The following is a 17,354-nucleotide window of genomic DNA, read 5'->3' on the forward strand; positions in this document are numbered from 1 at the left end:
CTGCATTTTACCAAGGTGTTCAGCACAGCACAGCAACCACACAAGGCAACCAGCCTTCTCCCTCCTGCTTCAGTGGGATTGGATGTAGTGGGGAGGGGTGATTTTGAGACCAAGAGAAACATAATGGGATGGTGGGAAATCCAAGAGGAAATGAAAGAATTTCCTAATCACTGTTGGATCGAGATAAAGGTCTGGCTAGGATTAGGTATCATCAGCCATTCTAGAAGAAATATTTTCTTTCAAAAGCCAAACTTGTACACGTTTAAGGTTAAAAAAAAAACTTGTCCACAAGACAATCAAGTTTGGGGGCAAATAGGAGAGATCCCACAAACCAGACACAAGCCAAGTCAGGACCACAGTCGACTTAGCAGTGCTTAGGTCTGCAGTAGGTCTCCCCAGACACCTTCTATTGCTTAGCTGCATGCAAGTGCACGTGCATGTGTGTTTGTGTATTTGTGTGTATGTATGTGCCTGTGTGTGTATGTATATGTGTGTATACATGTGTACATATATGTATACTTGTGTGCATGTATGTGTTTGTGGGGTGTGTGTGTGTGTGTGTGTGTGTGTGTGTAGGTCAGAGGTCACTGCTAGACATCTTCTTCCTCAGTCCCACTCACTGAACTTGAAGCTGTCCTTTTCAGTCAAACTGCCCCATGAGCAAGTCCTCAGGTCGCTCCTGTCTTCACACCCCCTGCACGGCAGTCACGGGACATGCTCTGTCACACCCAACTTTGATGCATGTTTTGGAATTAAACTGGGTCCTCATGGTTATAGTGCAAGCACTTTGACCAACTGAGTCCTCTCCCTGACTCTGCCTGCATGTTCTCTGTGGGATGATATAATCCCTGAGCAGAAGAGGGGTCCTTGAGGTGGCAAACATGTTTTAGCCACCTATCCAACAAGGTTGTACTGTATGGTCTTAGCATTTCTCTTCAGGGAGAGATACAATAGAACATAAATTGGTTGTTGTTCCTAGAGAGCCCTTGTGTTATGCAGCTCCCTGTTTCTGTAACAGATGCTCGGTGATGCATCAGCTTCTAGAACAAAGAGGATTTATTTTGGCCCATGTCCCAGAGGGGTCAGCTCATGACCCAGAGTGAGGCAGCAATCCTGGCAGCAAGGCGTGACAGAGTAAAGCCAGAAAGCTCACACCTGAATGTGAAGGAAGAGGAAGGGGCTGGTGTTCCAATGCCCCCTTCAGAGGCATGGTTCCGATGGCCCGGCCTCCTTCCACCACACCCACTGTAATGGCTTGTATAAGCTTGGCCCAGGGAGTGGCACTATTGGGAGGTGGCACTGTGGGGTGTGGGCTTTCAGACCCTAATCCTAGCTGCCTGGAAGCCAGTGCTCTGCTAGCAGCCTTCAGATGAAGATGTAGAACTCTCAGTTCCTCCTGTACCATGCCTGCCTGCATGCTGCCATGCTCTGGCCTTGATGATAATGGACTGAACCTCTGAACCTGTAAACCAGCCCCAATTAAATGTCGTCCTTATAAGAATTGTCTTGGTCATGGTGTCTGTTCACAGCAGTAAAACCCTAATAAAAATACCCACTTTCTAAAGGCTTTGTCATCTCCCAGTTACACAGCAGGCTAGAGACTAAACCTTCAGATTAGTACACAGTACACAGGGAGACAGATCAAGTCCCAAACTGTAGCAATGACAGTCACCAACAAGGGGTTAGGCAGGTTTTTCTAGACATCTCATCATATCTCCTTCTTTCTGAACAGCAGCCTAAGGGCTGGGAAGAACTGCCGCTCACACACACTGGGTCTGGAGTCTGATGGATGGAGCATCCTATCATAAGTCAGAACTTTTGAGGTAGAAAGTGTGTGTGTGGAGGGGTGGGGTTCACCACCTCTCTGCTGCTCCACCATGGCGGGGCTCTGATCCTGGCTCCTGTCACCTATCTCTCTCCCTCCCCTTCTGTGACTTCTGCTGAGTCACCAGCTCATCACCATGCCCCACTGGAATGCTACTGGCTCTGTCTTGTGGGTACTTGGTCCCCTCCTCATGCTGCCCAGGAGTGTCATAGGATGGGTTGATGGGACACTCAGTTTCCATTCCCCAGGTCAGCTCTACTGCTGCTCCTGCAATAGCTGACCAGAAACTGGGCAGCCTTTAAGACATGCCATTTGGGGGATGTCGAGAAGGAAAATATTTCTCAGTTCACAGAGATGGCTCTGTGAATTAGGCTTAACAAGAAAAAACCCAACAGTAGTGTACTGATAGCCACACCATGGTTACTCATGGAGGCACTCTACGATGAATAGCTCAAAGACCAGAATGTGGACTGAGTAGCTGTGATGGGTATTTCTAATTGTCTACTTGACACAACCTGAATCACCTGAGAAGTGAACCTCAATGAAGGTTTGGCAAGCACGGTTTGGCTAATGGGCATTTCTGCAGGGAATTCTCCTGATCGCCTTAATGGAGGTGGAAAAGATTTGCCCACTGTGGGTGGCAACATTCCCTAGGTTGTGTCCTGGACTGTAGAAACACAGAGAGGATCTGTAGACAGGTAAGCATGCATGCATGAATTCACTGCACTCTGCTTTTGACTGTGGAAGTATAACCAGCTACTTCAAATTCCAAACGGCTTGACGTTCTCATAGTAACGGCCTGTTACCTGGAACAAGCCCCTTCTCCCTGAGTTACTTTTGTCGGGGTGTTTTATCACAGCAACAAGAAAAAAAAATAGATAAACCTAGGTGTGTCTGTTCTAACAGGAAATGTCCCACACTGATAGTATCAATCACTCAAACATTTGGTCCCAACTTGATGGCTCTGTTTGGCGAAGTTTTGGAGGTGAAGTCTTGCTGAAGGAGGTACTTCACTGAGGACTTGAGAGTTTATAGTCTCATACTCCTTCCAGTTTATTCATTCTCATTCTCTCTCTCTCCTCTTTCCTGTCTCCTCTCTTCCCTCTTTCCTCTCTTCTTTCTCTTCCCTTTCTCTTTTCTCTCCTCTTTCTCCTCCCTCTGCTCTCTCCTTCCTCTCTCTTTTCTTCTCATCCCTACTCTCCCTTTCCTCTCTCCTCTCCCCTCCCTCTCCTCTCTCCTCTATCCTCTCTCCTCTCTCTTCTTTCCCTCTCCTCCCCTCTTCTCTCTCTCTCTCACTCTCACTCTCTCTCTCTCTCAGTTTTGTGCCCGTGTTTAAAGATGTGATCTTTCAGCATTTTACCACTTCCTGCCTCCATCTTACCATAATGGACTCTCATCCCTCTGGAACCATAATTCAGCATAAATTCTTCCTCAAGTTGCCTTTGGTCATAATGTTTTATCACAGCAACATAAAGTCACTAGCTCATGAGGACAATAACATCTCCCCTAAAGGACAGTCTATCCTATAAAGAACAAACCAGACAAAGAAGCAACCTGTGACTCCCCCAGGAGTGGCAAGTCTCCGGAGGTAGATATATGGGAAATGTCGTGGTATGTTGGGTGGTAAGAGCTGTGGTCAGACTCTCTGATCTCATCAGAGGCTGATAAGTGCCTGTTATCAGCTGGTGATTAACTTCTACCCCTCCTGGAAGAAGAGGTGGAAACACTTTCACAAACCCATGCCCTGACCGTAGACAGAGAAGTGGAGGTCAGACAAAGAGCGTCAGGCCATGTTCTTTCTCAGTTGCTCACAGTAACACTGATGCTAAGGTGGCGTGGTCTGGGGATGGGAAATCCTGCCACCCCTCCCAGAAATACCCATACGGTACAGACACATGTGTCAGCTGTTAGTAGAGCGCAGTGCCTGAGAGTGAGCTTGAAGGAGAAGCTTCTATTTTGGCTCACAGCTACGAAGGCCCGCATTCAGCTAGCTCGTCGCTTAAGGCCTGCAGAGCACATGTTGGAGGTTGTGAAGAAAGGTGAGAGGAAGTGACTGGAATCCCACAGTCTCCTTCAAGGTCACATGAAATCAGTTGTACTAAGACCTCCACCAAGCCCCATCCCTAAAGATCCACTACCTCCCAATAGCATCACACACTGGGAACAGAGCCTTCCACACACGAGTGCTTGGGGAACACTCTCAAAACACACTGTATCACCAGGAGGCTCTCCACCACCTGGTCCTTAATTTAATGATAAGTGCTGAGACACTTTTTCTGTAAAATGCCTAACCAGCCTGGGCTGGTTAGGACAATGAGGGACAGGAACATTAGTCATGGCCCCAAGCCGTGCAACAGAATTCTAGTGCCGGGGCCCATCACTGTCAGCCTGAAAGGCCACGGCATCAGTAGCAGACAAAGCAATAAGCCAGGGTCTCAGCCTAGCTTGTGTGTTAGGGGTGCTCCCCTGGGGGTGCTCCACAACACTGTGTGCTGATGGGTGCTCCATCTGCAAAGCCTGCTCTGCATGCTTCCCAGGGGAGAAGGGGGGGTGTATTGTTGAGGGAAATCTCGGATCAAAGTGTTGAAGATATATAGTGTAAGTGGTGTTACATATAAGAGGAGTTCTTGAGCTGGCCACAAGGCAACAAGCAAACAGTGTGCACGCTGGCTGCCAGGGCTTGGGAAACCCCAGGCCACTGTGCCACAGACCAGACTCCATCTCCTGCCGAGGTCTGCATCACTCTGAAGGGAGATTGTGTGCCTGCAGCAGCCATGTAGGAGGGTGCTGCACTGACTCTGTGCACACACTCAGGGTTTAGTTTATATTAGCTCTTTTCCCACCCCCTCCCTGAAGATTCCTTCTCCCCTAAAAGCATGCTTTTAAAGAAGTTGCTCCTAAACTGCCACCACGAACTCGAATACTAACAAAACACATCATTAAGCATGTATACGACTTCCTTCCAGGACATTCCGTCCAGATGCGGGAGACGCGGACCACCCTCCTCACTGCCCCAGTTCACCCCTCACTTTATTAAGTTGCCTGCAGGCAAAGGAAACCAAGTCCCCTGCACAGAGGAGCTAATTAATCGATAGCTGGTTCTGAAAGCGCGAGCTGTGATTGTAAGGCATTTCTTCGGTATACCCCATTCTGTTTTTACTTTTACTCTCATCGTTGCGGTGATGAAGCCAAGTTAAGGAAGGGAGGAAGGGTCTATTCTGGCTCGTGCATCGAAGGTACAACCCGTCATGGCGAGAGCCTCAGGCACTCGGTCACAGAGAATGTTTAGCCAAGGAGGCAGATTACAGTGCCCAGCTCACCGTTGCCTTTTTATCCAGTTCAGAACCCCAGCTTATGGGATGGTGACACCGCTGTTCAGGGAGTGTCTTCCCTCAGTTAAATCTCTCTGAATACATTTTCATAGTTGGACCCAAAGGCATTTCTCCTAAGCGATGCCAAATCCTACCGAGTACAGTCAAGACTGACCACAGCTTCCAACAGTCCGAGTGGATTGCTCCAGAGAGATGTCTACTGCTCCAGTGTTATCTGCCACTCCACAGTAATGTCTGCCACTCCTAGTGGGCACAAGCCCTATCCTTCCCTGCTGCCACCATTCCTATGATGGCTTTCAGAGTGCCAAGTTCAGGGTGCTGTGTCTCCTGACAGGTAGAAGTTACCTCTGTGTGTGTGTGTGTGTGTGTGTGTGTGTGTGTGTGTGTGTGTGTGTCTATTTGTTAATACTTCCAAGGAGGTCAGATGGGCCCTAATCCAGTGACAGCTCTCCTGTCTAGATGAGAAAAATTCAGACTCAGGCAGGCACAAAATTGAGATGCTACAGAATTCCCTATGAGCCTTGGGACACCAAAGCTATTTGACAACTGTCAGAAACTGGGATGGTAAGGAAGGATTCTCCTGGGACAAGGAACCAATTGGTTTGAGGAGCCAATTAACCCCCACAACTGTAATGATGAATCTCAACAACCCTAAGTCCGTGAGTCTAAGCTGCATACAGTGGCCCCAAGAAACTCAGTTTAGGGCCTGAAATGCCCCTTGATATACTTCATCTCCAAAGCCAATTAACATTTCTATTTTGTGTGTGTTTGCATGGGGGCATGTCATACATGTGCAGGTACATGTGTGTGGCCACCCACATCAACCTTGGGTGTTACCTCTCAAGTTTTATCGTCTTGTACTTTCTGTGTTGGACATTTGAGATATGGTCTGTCTACACTGCCCTAGCTGGCCTAGAATTTGCTAGACAAACCAGGCTGGCCTTGAACTCATGGAGACCCACCTGCATCTGTCTCCTCAGCGTTGGATTTACAGACAGGCACCATCACATCTGGCCTACCTTGTGTTTTGAGAAAGGATTTCTTATCATCCTGGAATTCACCTGTGAACCTGAGAGACCCTCCTGCCTCTCCCTAGTGCTGGGAATACAAGCATATGCCTCCATGTCCCCCTTTTTAATATGGGTTCTAGGACAGAATTTGGGTATTTGTGCTTTCAAAGCAATTACTTTGCCAACTGAGCTATTCTGTAGCCAGTATTCGTATTCTTAGTAAGCCCCTCCTTTTCTCCTGGCTCCCAAGGTTCCCACCTCAGCCTGATTTAAGATATCAGTTTAAGGAGTATGTGGTGGTTTGAATGGGAATGGCCCTTTCAGGCTCATAGATTTGAATGCTTGGTCATTAGGGAATGGTGCTACTTGGCCATTAGAAATTAGGAGGTGTGACCTTATTGGAGGAAGTATGTTACCAGGATGGGTTGGGGGCGGGGAGGGGTGTTCAAAAGCTCAAGCCAGGCCCAGTGTCTTTCTCTTCCTGCTGTCTTCAAATTCAGATGTAGGACTTTCATCTACCATGTCTGCCTGTGTGCCAACAATGTTCCCCACCATACAGATAATGAAACTAAACCTCTAAAACTGTAAGCATTCCTCTGTTAAATGCTTTCTTTTATAAGAGTTGCTGTGGTCATGGTGCCTCTTCATTAGCAAGAGGACAATGATTAAGACATAAATACAAAGACCATTTTAGGATTCTACTGACTCCACAAGTTATATCCCACCCCAGGTCCTCCTTTCTGTTAACTATGTGCAGAATGGCGTGAGCGCACGCACACACACACACACACACACACACACACACACACATACACACACACACACACACACACACACACAGATATAGGTGTTGCCGTGGTAACCTTTATTGTCAACTTGTCTGTATTTAGAATCACCATAGAAACACCTCTCAGCACATCTGTGAGAGATTTCCTCAAACAGGTTTATTGAGGTGGGAAGGCCCAGCCTAGATGTGAGCAGAACCATGTCATGGAGTGGGGTCTCAGACTAAGGGAGAAAGTGAACACTAGCATTCTTCTCTGGTTCCTGAGTGTGGATGCACCACAGCCAGCTGCTTCAGGACCCCAGTGCCATGACCTCCTCACCACTGTGGGTGGTATCCCCTCAATCTGTGAGCCAAAATCAGTCCTTAAGCTGCTTCTTGTCAGGTATTTGGTCCCAGCGGCAACAAAAGTAAGGAATCCCTGTGTATTTCTCAAGCCAAACTCTAGCTGTTTTACATCTGAGAGAAAGGTTAGCCTCCTGCATCTCCCAATTGCTCTGACACTCTGTCAGGGCTCACAGGGGTTAAGACTTCCCCATAACTTTTAGGACTGGCAAGTGGGGAAGTGTTTCCTCCCAGAGATAGGGTTCACATCCGCATGGGAAGTGGTGAGTTCACAAATCCAGGTTCCTCCTGGGTTTAGATATGACCCTGTAGGGCTGAGACATTGCCCCAACTCAGTCTGAAAGCAGCAGCTGTATTTAGTCAGGCAGGGCTCTGTCTGCACTTACAGGAAATGCTGGGACATTCACACACACACACACACACACACACACACACACACACACCACATACACACTCACACACATTCACATATACCACATATATGCTCATATACACACATACTAACATAATACACAACTGCACTGTGTTGTGAAGCTCTACACACTTACACACATACACATATATGTATACATAGACCTCACATACACATAATACCACATATACATTCATATATACACATATTCACATATACACACCACATACACACTCATATATACACACACTAACATACATACACAACCACACTGGGTTGTCAAGCTCTACACACTTACACACACACACTTCACATAATATAGCCAAGCTCTCACAACCACCCTCATTATGAAATGGGGGATGCGCATTTCCAACTCACTCCATTGCACAGATGGGTGAACTAGGCTCTGCGGGAAAGATATCAGCTCAGGGGTAGCAGAGCTGAGATTGTCACCTCTCTCTCATGCCACCCCAAAAATGAGGTTGTGCTTGCACTGTGTGAGTGTTGGTCCTAAAGCTACCTCAGAAGATCACGTGTTTCTGTTCATTTGAAAGGCGTTGGTCTTTCTGGCTACTTCAATAGTAGGGAGGTGGTGGAAAGCTACTGTGGCAGAGACATGTTCACATGTAATAGTGTAACACCAAAAGCACACTCATGTCCCTCGCTGTGAAGCAGGAAATGCAGAAGGAAGGGACGGGACTGTTGCAAGCTGGCATGTATACACAAAGGTAGACACAGCTGTTCATCAAGGTTCAAGACCTGATGCGAGGAGCGCAGGCAGCGTTGTGGAGCCACGCTAGGAGCGCGGGCAGCCCCGTGGGACCTCCTCTGCCTTGCAGATGGAGACAAACTGTGTACAAGCAGCCTGTAAGGAAGAGCCTAGCCTTGAACTGAGCGCGATGAACTGAGCTCAGCAGGTTAGGACTTGGGGGATGGGATGTTGCTTTGCTTGATTTTGGAGAAAGGTCTCTCTTCTCAGACGCAGAGCAGAGGTGTTCGGGGGGGGGGGGGGGGAGACGCAATCAGCCCAGAGCTGACAACAAAGCCATCAAAGAAAAATAGCTTTAAAAGCAAAACAACAACAAACTGACTAGCTGCTTATCTGTCTCGCACAGTTTTGTCCTTCCCTCCCTCACTCACTCTTCGGCTTTCTTTGCCTGTGTATTACGCTTCTTCTGCTGGTATCTCTGGTTTTGTCTCAAAACCTCAGAGGACTTGGAGCAAGAACTCCATTCACAGGCAGCCCTGAAGGCCCCTGATTGGCCATGGACACCGTTGCCCTAGCAACATGACTCAAAGCTTCCTGCCTCACACCTCCACCCTACCCCCCCCCGCCCCCTCCCACGCTCAGCGTCACATTCATTACTTTTGGCGACACCACAGGTTATTAAAGCTGTGTAATGAACTCAGCAGTGACACGGGGCTTTTCCTCTCTGCTGCCCAGTAACCCAGGCAGCTGAAGGCTCTGCCTCTCAGGGGGTCAACCTGCAACCATCGCAGGTTCTTTCTCACGGTTTGGACCATTTGAAATTTACGTCCAAATAGCACTTGATGAGATTCTAAGGAAAGAACCAGAAATTGCCTACTTCATCTTCTGAGGGGATGAGAATCCCTTTGTTTCCCTGGGTACATGAATTTAATGTGGATAATAATGAATAATAATAATAACAACAACAACAACAGTCTGTTACTGTTGGGGCTGCTGTAACAAAATGCCTCAGGCTGGGAGGCTTGTTGTCTTAGTCAGGGTTTGTGTTCCTGCACAAACATCTGACCAAGAAGCAAGTTGGGGAGGAAAGGGTTTATTCAGCTTACACTTCCACATTGCTGTTCATCACCAAAGGAAGTCTGGACAGGCACCCACACAGGGCAGTAACTTGGAGGCAGGAGCTGATGCAGAGGCTATGGAGGGATGCTGCTTACTGGCTTGCTCAGCTTGTTTTCTTATAGAACCCAAGACTACCAGCCCAGGGATGGTCCCACCCACACTGGCTCTCCCCCCTTGAACAATAATTGAGAAAATGCCTTACAGCTGGATCTCATGGAAGCATTTCCTCAACTGAAGCTCCTTTCTCTGTGACAACTCCAGTTTGTGTCAAGTTGACACACAAAACCAGCTAGTACACTTGTAAATAACAGAAATGTATCTTTCCATTCTGGAGGCCAGAAGTCTGAGACAGAGTCCCTCTGGGATTCTGAATCTGCTGGGGACCTGCTTCCTGATAGATACACTTTCTCACCTTGAGCTCACGCTGTAGAGGGACAAGTGGCCTCTCTAATAGGGGATCTAATTTCATTCCTCAGTGACTTCCCTCAGCGATCTACTTACCTCCCAGGGGTCTGACCACCCCTACCTGTAGCGTGGGCACAAGGCTTTCAACACCTGCTCTGGGCAGAGAAGGGACATACATTGAGATCATTTGCAAAACCGCCCATTGCTGGACTTGTCTGGGGACAATACAGACTTAAACCAAAGAATCAGGTGCTGACAAGACAATTCAGAGAGCAGGGGGAGATGGGGGTCAGGGGAGATGGGGGTCAGGGGAGATGGGGGTCAGGGGAGATGGGGGTCAGGGGAGATGGGGGTCAGGGGAGATGGGGGGCAGGGGAGATGTGGGGGAGAGGGGATGAGCTTGGGTCCTGAACACACTGGCAAAGGCTCTCTGGGGGACCCAAGTGGGAAAAAGATTACACTTTTCTTTCTGACAGCACCTGACTCAGTTCCCCCGACGGCACACGCCGGTGATGGTCCCAAGGACATGCTCGTGGTCCTGTGGCCTGGACAGCAACAGTATCTGTCCCTGTGTGTCATGTGCCCCTCCATCATATTCTCTCTTCTTGAGGCCCAGCATCGACACTCAACTGTTCTCTGCATTTAGACGTGTTGCGTGAGAGACATCACTAACTGCTGCCCACGCAGAAAGAAGCTTGTGATCTGAGAGCCACACCAGTCTACACGTATAAATGTGAGTGTTTACATGGGGGATCCACGCAGACCGCAGGAGCAGTAGGCTCTCCGAGGCCTATGCCCTCTCCAGCCTGAGGGTCTTGGCCAGGTACCCTGTACCATCCATGGCTTTCTACTGTGGAAAGAACCTTAAACCCAACCAGAAGGCAATTGGCTATTCCCAAAACACTAGTAGGCACAACTAGTAGCCACTAGCTTCTGGGTGATCTTTGCTTCAATAACTGTATCTCAACTTGCATAGTTTCCTTGTCTCTTCCCTGCCCTTGGACAACCTTTTTCTGAAATGCAGCTTTCATGTGTAAGTGGTTAAGAAGCCCAGGAAGTGAAACTTAATATCATGATGTCCACAATTATACACATTTCTACTCTAAGTATCTGGCCACTGGCACCTCATTAGTACAAACGGAAGAGAGACTCTGGCAGTTTGCTTGTATAATCCCTCTCAATATGGGTTGGCTGGGTGGGTCTACAAACTTAAAAGCAAGACACTGTCTCAGCCTAGAGGCAGGGGAAAGCTGGAGACATTCCAAGAATGAGAAGCATTCACAGGCCCTTCTGGCTTTGACAGGCAGAGATCATGAGCAAGGACCAGACTGGCAAGAGGCTTCGGGTGAAGCCAGCAAACAGATGGCAAGAACATGGGGGCCTCGGTCCACAACCCTGGAAACTGCACTCTGCTAACGACCAGAAAAACTTAGAAATTAATTTCCTCCAAACCTCCTGGCAGGAGCTCAGCTGGTCAACTCCGAGGTTTCAGTTCATGAGATCCAAAGCAGAGACCCCACTGAGCCATGCTGCCCACCCAAGGCACAGGCCTGCGAGATGGGTGTCGTGGGAAGTGGTCCAACACCCAGCTTATCCTGTGGCTCCAGCATATGGCTCTGTAGCTTCCTCCAAATGCTTTCCATCTTATTTCTCCAGCAGAATGGACGTTGTGCTCTATGAGAACACCCTAACACCCCCTTTGCTAGGGCCCATGGATCCCAGTGCCATGTCTTCCCTCAGCCCCTGGGGGCTTTACCTACTTTCATGGAGACCAGCTGTCACTGTAGTCCACTCAGCCCTGGGTTCTCACTGTCTACTATGTGCATACTCACTTACAACCTGTCCCATTGAACCAGGGGTTCTCAGATGACAATAATGTTACTCTTGTCTGCCCCTAAGGACAGTGGGCAATAGCTATGACATCATTGACCCAGCCCAGGGACCATGCTAGCATTTCAGAGTAAAGATGCGGGATAGTATGGCGCTTCCAACAGTCCTCTCGCACTAAAGCATGATCCAATTATTAAATGATTAATTCCATGAGAACAGGGATTTCCTTGGCACTACTGTGTGCTGGTGAGTGGAACAAAGCCTGACACATAGTAGGTGCTGCCTGGGTATGTTTCAGTGGGTAAATGCAGGAGTGAATGCTGTAGATTGTGACTGAGGGTGTAGCTGTCTGTCTGTCCATCCACACTGACTTCCCACCAGTCATTACTTGTTATCTGATCTTCCTCTACAAGAAAACTGGAGTCTACATCAGCTTCTCCTTTTTGCTTACCCTTTCGGATCCAAAGTCATCCTCACCACCAGCATGGGCTCCTGGTCCCCTCTAACCTCATCCATTCATTTCAGTCTGCTTGGGAAGCAGGGGGACCTCATACCCCTGCCTCAGAAAGGATAGCAAAGATACCAAGGCAGGGCCTCTCTTTCCCCCAACCTCCCTCCCTCTCCTTCCAGCCTCACCTGACTCTCACCTGCATCCCAGAGCTCCAAGCTGAATGGAAGGAAGCTATGCGCTCTGCTCACAGAGGGTGATGAGGGCTCTTGCTTTAGTAATTCAGACCTGCCTTGTGAAGTAAGTGAATGGAACAGCCTGCAGTCACCACAAATAAACCCAGACTGGCTGGAAGCATGCTGAGCTGTGAACCACAGGAAGAAGACAGAAGACATGAAAGGGATGGTTCTCGGGGAAGACTTCCTCCCGGAACCTAATGTTCTGGAAAAAAATCTTCCTAATTAGTCATTAATTGGTACATTATCAGCACCATGTGCCCAGAATTAAGTGGGTAATTCCTATGATTTCGAGAGAGCAGGGTAATGCATCATCTCAGCAGCCAGGCAGAGAGAAATAGCTCTCCCTCGTTCCCTCTGCTGCAGCCTGAGACCTCCACAGCCTCCATCCACCCATCCTGTGGTCCTCTGGGATTTACTTGCCCCAGGGCACAGCCCACCCTGCACAGGGCTGATTTTTTTCCCTCCAGGCCTCTGGATATTTTTGTGTTGAAAACAAGTGTCACCTCTTAGAGGAGGCTATATTGTCTCAGCCTATGTCTCCCTTTTAGCCATTTTGTGTTTGGTACCTCCTGGCCACTCACATAGAACACTGTAGGTAATTTTAGCAGCCCCAGTTGGTTCTGTAACAAAATTTATTTTAAACAGCTATGATTCATCTCTTAATCATAGAGTTTTATTGTACTGTCATTACCAAGAAATCCTAGAGTTTATTCTCCACTAAAAATAATTAAAGGATCTTCAAAGCTCAACCCTCTGTATTGATCAGAAGTTCCTATATTATCAAGACAGCTATAGATAAGGGATTGTTGGCAGGGAAGAGAGAAGGGGGAGAGAGGGAGGAAGACTACGGAATCAAAAGTTGTATGGTGCATTTACGTGACGTGTGCATACGTGTGCATATGTGTGTGTGTGACTATTTGTGTGTGTGTGTGTGTGTGTGTGTGTGTGTGTGATGTGTGTGGTATGTATGTGTATGTGGTTTGTGCATGCATATGTGCACATATATATGCATGTGTGTGTGAGAGTGTGTGCATGTATGTGTATGCATGTGCAAATGGGTGTGCATATACATCTGTATGCATGTGTAGAGGTCAGAGGTTTCTTCCTCAATCACTCTCCCTTGTGTTTTGAGACAGGCCACTAACTGACCTGTAACTTGCTGGTTTGGCCTAACTAGCCGCCAGTAGGCCCCAGGGATCCTTCTCTCTCCATATATCCAGAGCTGGCATGTCAGGCGTGTTCTATACCCGGATTTACATGGATCTGAACTCAGTTCTCCACACTTGTGTGGCAAGCACTTTGCCCACCGTGCTCTCTCCATTGCCCCTCGGAAGTCTCAGGCGCACATGCTGGCTCTTCACACTGCTGGCTGAGTCAGTAAAAGCTCCTATGGTCATTCAAAAGCCAATAGGCTCATGTATTTTAAAGTTTGGTTTCCCCCATTGATGCACTGTTCGGGGGAAGTTATGCCTTGATGGAGGAAGTACATCACCATGGGCGGGCTTTGAGGGCTTATAGCCTTGGCTACTTCCTGGGCTCACTCCCTCTTGGCTTCCGCTGTGTAACTGTGGTGTGATCGCTGGACTTCTTGCAGTGGCTGCCTTCCTCACCGTTATGGACATTATGCCCACTGGAACCATAAACAAAACAGCAACAACATTAACAACAATAACACCTCTTAAATTTATTTTAGACATGTGGCCCTATCACAGCAACAAAAAGTAACTAATACTGTGGATTAGGCTCTCCAGGGTGGTTTCTTCTTCTCCTTCTCCTTCTCCTTCTCCTTCTCCTTCTCCTTCTCCTTCTCCTTCTCCTTCTCCTTCTCCTTCTCCTTCTCCTTCTCCTTCTCCTTCTCCTTCTCCTTCTCCTCCTCCTCCTCCTCCTCCTCCTCCTCCTCCTCCTCCTCCTCCTCCTCCTCTTCCTCCTCCTCCTCCTCCTCTTCCTCCTCCTCCTCCTCTTCCTCCTCCTCCTCCTCCTATCCTCCTTCTTCAGGGGGATATGCTGGAACACCTGGGGGTCAATGTCTCCAGTGTAAAGAATGATTGACAAGGGGGTGTGGGCTGTGGAGGGGAGGGTCATAGACGTGTGCAGCAAGCACTCCCACTGTCACATAGGGAGGGGCCATATCTTACCAGGAGACTGTAATACCAGGTATTGCCACAGGTCTATTACATCTAGTGATATTCAGGCATGAGAGAGAAGAGGCAGAGACTGGGGGCAAAGGGCTTTGGGTGGAAAGAATATTCAGATCAGAGAGCATTGGGAGCCTCTTAGAGTTGGGGAAGGAACTTTTCCTGCTCCTTCTTCTTTCTCCACCCAGGTCCTCAGAGACCAACCAGGATGAGCAAACATGGCCCAGCTCTCCAGTGGTCAGCTTCTAGACCAGCGGTTCTCAGCCTATGAGCCAGGACCCCTTCAGGAGTCACATATCAAATATCCTGGATGTGATACATTTACACTGTGATTCATAACAGTAGCAAAATTACCTTTATGAAGTAGCAACAAAATAATTTCATCGCTGGAGGTAACCACAACGTGAGGAACTGTATTGAAAGTTGGTAGCTTTATGAAGGTTGAGAACCACTGTTCTAGACAATGCAACATCTCTCTAAGCTCTTTCTGGTGTTATCGGGCAACTTATTGCACAAGAGAGACAAATGATGTTATGGGTGTCCTTGTATGACCCAGAGGAACCCTGCTTTTCTGCGGTCCAGTGAAGTGCAGGCAACCTGTAGGAACGCATGTATATGACACAGCTTTTCTGTAGGTTGAGACCATCTCTTCTTCCTGGGAACATCTAGCTGTTACTGGAAACTGTGTGCCTGACAGTACTTGGATAGAATTGCATGACACGCTGGTACCTATGTCTTGATTTTATTTTCTTTCCCTGAATCTGGCAAGGTCTGTCTAATCCCACATCTGTATTTCCCCAGCTTGAACTTGAAGAGCTGATCCAGACGTGGATTTTATTCCAACTAGAGAATCTCCAGGGCAGTCTTGGATTCTGGAACAAACAGAAGTCTTACTGCCTTGAAAAGGGGAACCGTCAACCTGAGCATCAGCGCCGAGCCCCGCTGTTGAATGCTGTCACTCCATCCAGAGTTCTGGTTGACCTCAGAATGGACTTCAGCCCCCTCCCTTCACTACCGAGAAAGAATCTAATTTGTAAGGTTCATGAAGCACTGGGTGACTTGTGTCTTCTACCCCATGCAAAACCTAACTCAAGGCCTCAGAGACGCTATCTGTGTTCAAGGGAATAGTATTCATTGATTGACAAAGTATAGGTAATAATAGTCTCCCCTTCCCATTCTCTCCCTCTCCTCCCTCTTCCCCCACCCCCAGTGTATATGGGGGCACTCACAGATGCCCTCAGAAACAAGACAAGGTGTCACATCCCCTGGAGCAGGAGCTAGAGCCAGTTTGTGAGCTGCCTGGTAGGTACTGGGACATGAGTCTGAATCTTCTCCAAGAGGAGCCAGTGCTCTCAGCTGCTGAGCCATCTCTCCACCCCTCTCTAGATCTTTAATTTTTAAATACACATTATTTCTTTCTTGAGAACTTTCCATGTACTGGCAACTCCTTTGTTTTACGTGCCACTGAATTGTTTTTAAATGGCATGACTGTCTTATATTTGTTACAATAAATTTGATGATCTCAGAGGCTGGGGGGGGGGGGGCGGGGGGAGAGAAAGAGAAAAAGAGAGAAAGAGAGAGAGAGAGCTGTAAAACTGCAAAAAACAATTGCGGCTTAGTGATACTGGGATTTTAAAGACGGCCTTTTTATTTGTAATGAAGATTATTGGCGATATCGGATCAGAACACCCTTTCCCAGAAACAGCATGATTTGGAGTCAACATTCCTAGGGCCACAGCCACACTTGTTTGTTTCCCATGTAAACTTTCAAGCTTCATCCCCAGAGGTAAGGACCCTCTGTCTGAGCGGTTCTACTGGCAATAAAGAGAGTTTGGGCCCGACACAAGTTTCATTTCTGATTTGGATAACAACAAGAATGAACCAACCAATAAAATTCTTGGTTAATGGGAAACTTCATTTGAGGTTGGAAAAAAAATAAAAAGAAAGAAAGAAAAGAAAAGAAAAGAAAAGAAAAGAAAAGAAAAGAAAAGAAAAGAAAAGAGAAACCAGCATGGTGAGTTTCCTTATGTTTACCACAAAGCAGCCTTAACTCCACCCCGGAGATGTAAATATACCGACGGTTGGTTGTATACATTGGCACTGTTTGGTTTTTTGTTTTTCTTTTTTTTTGTTTTCAAAAAAGAAGTTATGTAAACACAGCCTATGAAAACCTAATTGCCACTTTCATCATTTAGTCAAATAACAGATGAAAGAGACGGCACACATCCATCCCGGAAGGAGTCACTTTATGACAGCCAGGCAATAGAGACGGTACATTGTGCAATGTGCCCTGCCTCCTGGTTTATGTGACATTTAGGGTCCCTTTGCTACGCACACCTGCCAAGTATCCTTTGAACACGGCCCAGAAACACCACCTCAGTAAATACTGCATTTCTAGGTCTGTGTGTGTGCTTCAGTGCCTGGATCATGTTTATTAAAAAAAAACAAAAAAACAAAAAACAAAAAAACAACTGATTATCATGGGACCAAAAGTTGAGCTTCAACTCTGATCTCAAAGTGAAGTAGAAAAAGTCTTCCTGGGTCAGAAATGCTACCAGGAGTGACTCCCACAGAAGCAGGAAGCCGTATGTAGCCGTACGTCACAGGAGATAGTCTGGGATTCCACGGCTTCTTACATGGTCTTTTGATTGTACCATGTCCAGAAACTGCCAATACATGCCACAGAGTTGGTTGATTTCTATCTTTTCATTTTAACCATGAGGAGATGGCAGTTGAGGGTTACATGAGCCCATCCAGGGAG

General features: G+C 47.6%; 2 long non-coding RNA genes across 3 annotated transcripts in view; one reads left to right on the forward strand and one right to left on the reverse strand.

Moving 5' to 3' along the window:
* The window catches only part of Gm32130, a 38,116-nt gene extending 25,581 nt beyond the window's left edge, over positions 1–12,535 (reverse strand). The window contains exon 1 of the long non-coding RNA XR_876302.2: positions 12,419–12,535. This is a non-coding gene — a long non-coding RNA (predicted gene, 32130). The remainder of the gene's footprint in view (positions 1–12,418) is intronic.
* Gm41509 lies at positions 8,287–17,040 on the forward strand. Of its 2 annotated transcripts, none has more exons than XR_876300.2 (3): positions 8,287–8,625; positions 10,418–10,674; positions 15,395–17,040. It is a non-coding gene; the product is annotated as a predicted gene, 41509 (long non-coding RNA). The 2 variants fall into 2 exon arrangements; XR_876301.2 differs by lacking the exon at positions 8,287–8,625 and adding an exon at positions 9,996–10,190.
* The last annotated feature ends 314 nt before the right edge of the window (positions 17,041–17,354 follow it).

This window comes from Mus musculus, chromosome 16 (genome assembly GCF_000001635.26).
Source record: "Mus musculus strain C57BL/6J chromosome 16, GRCm38.p6 C57BL/6J".
NCBI lineage: Eukaryota > Metazoa > Chordata > Mammalia > Rodentia > Muridae > Mus > Mus musculus.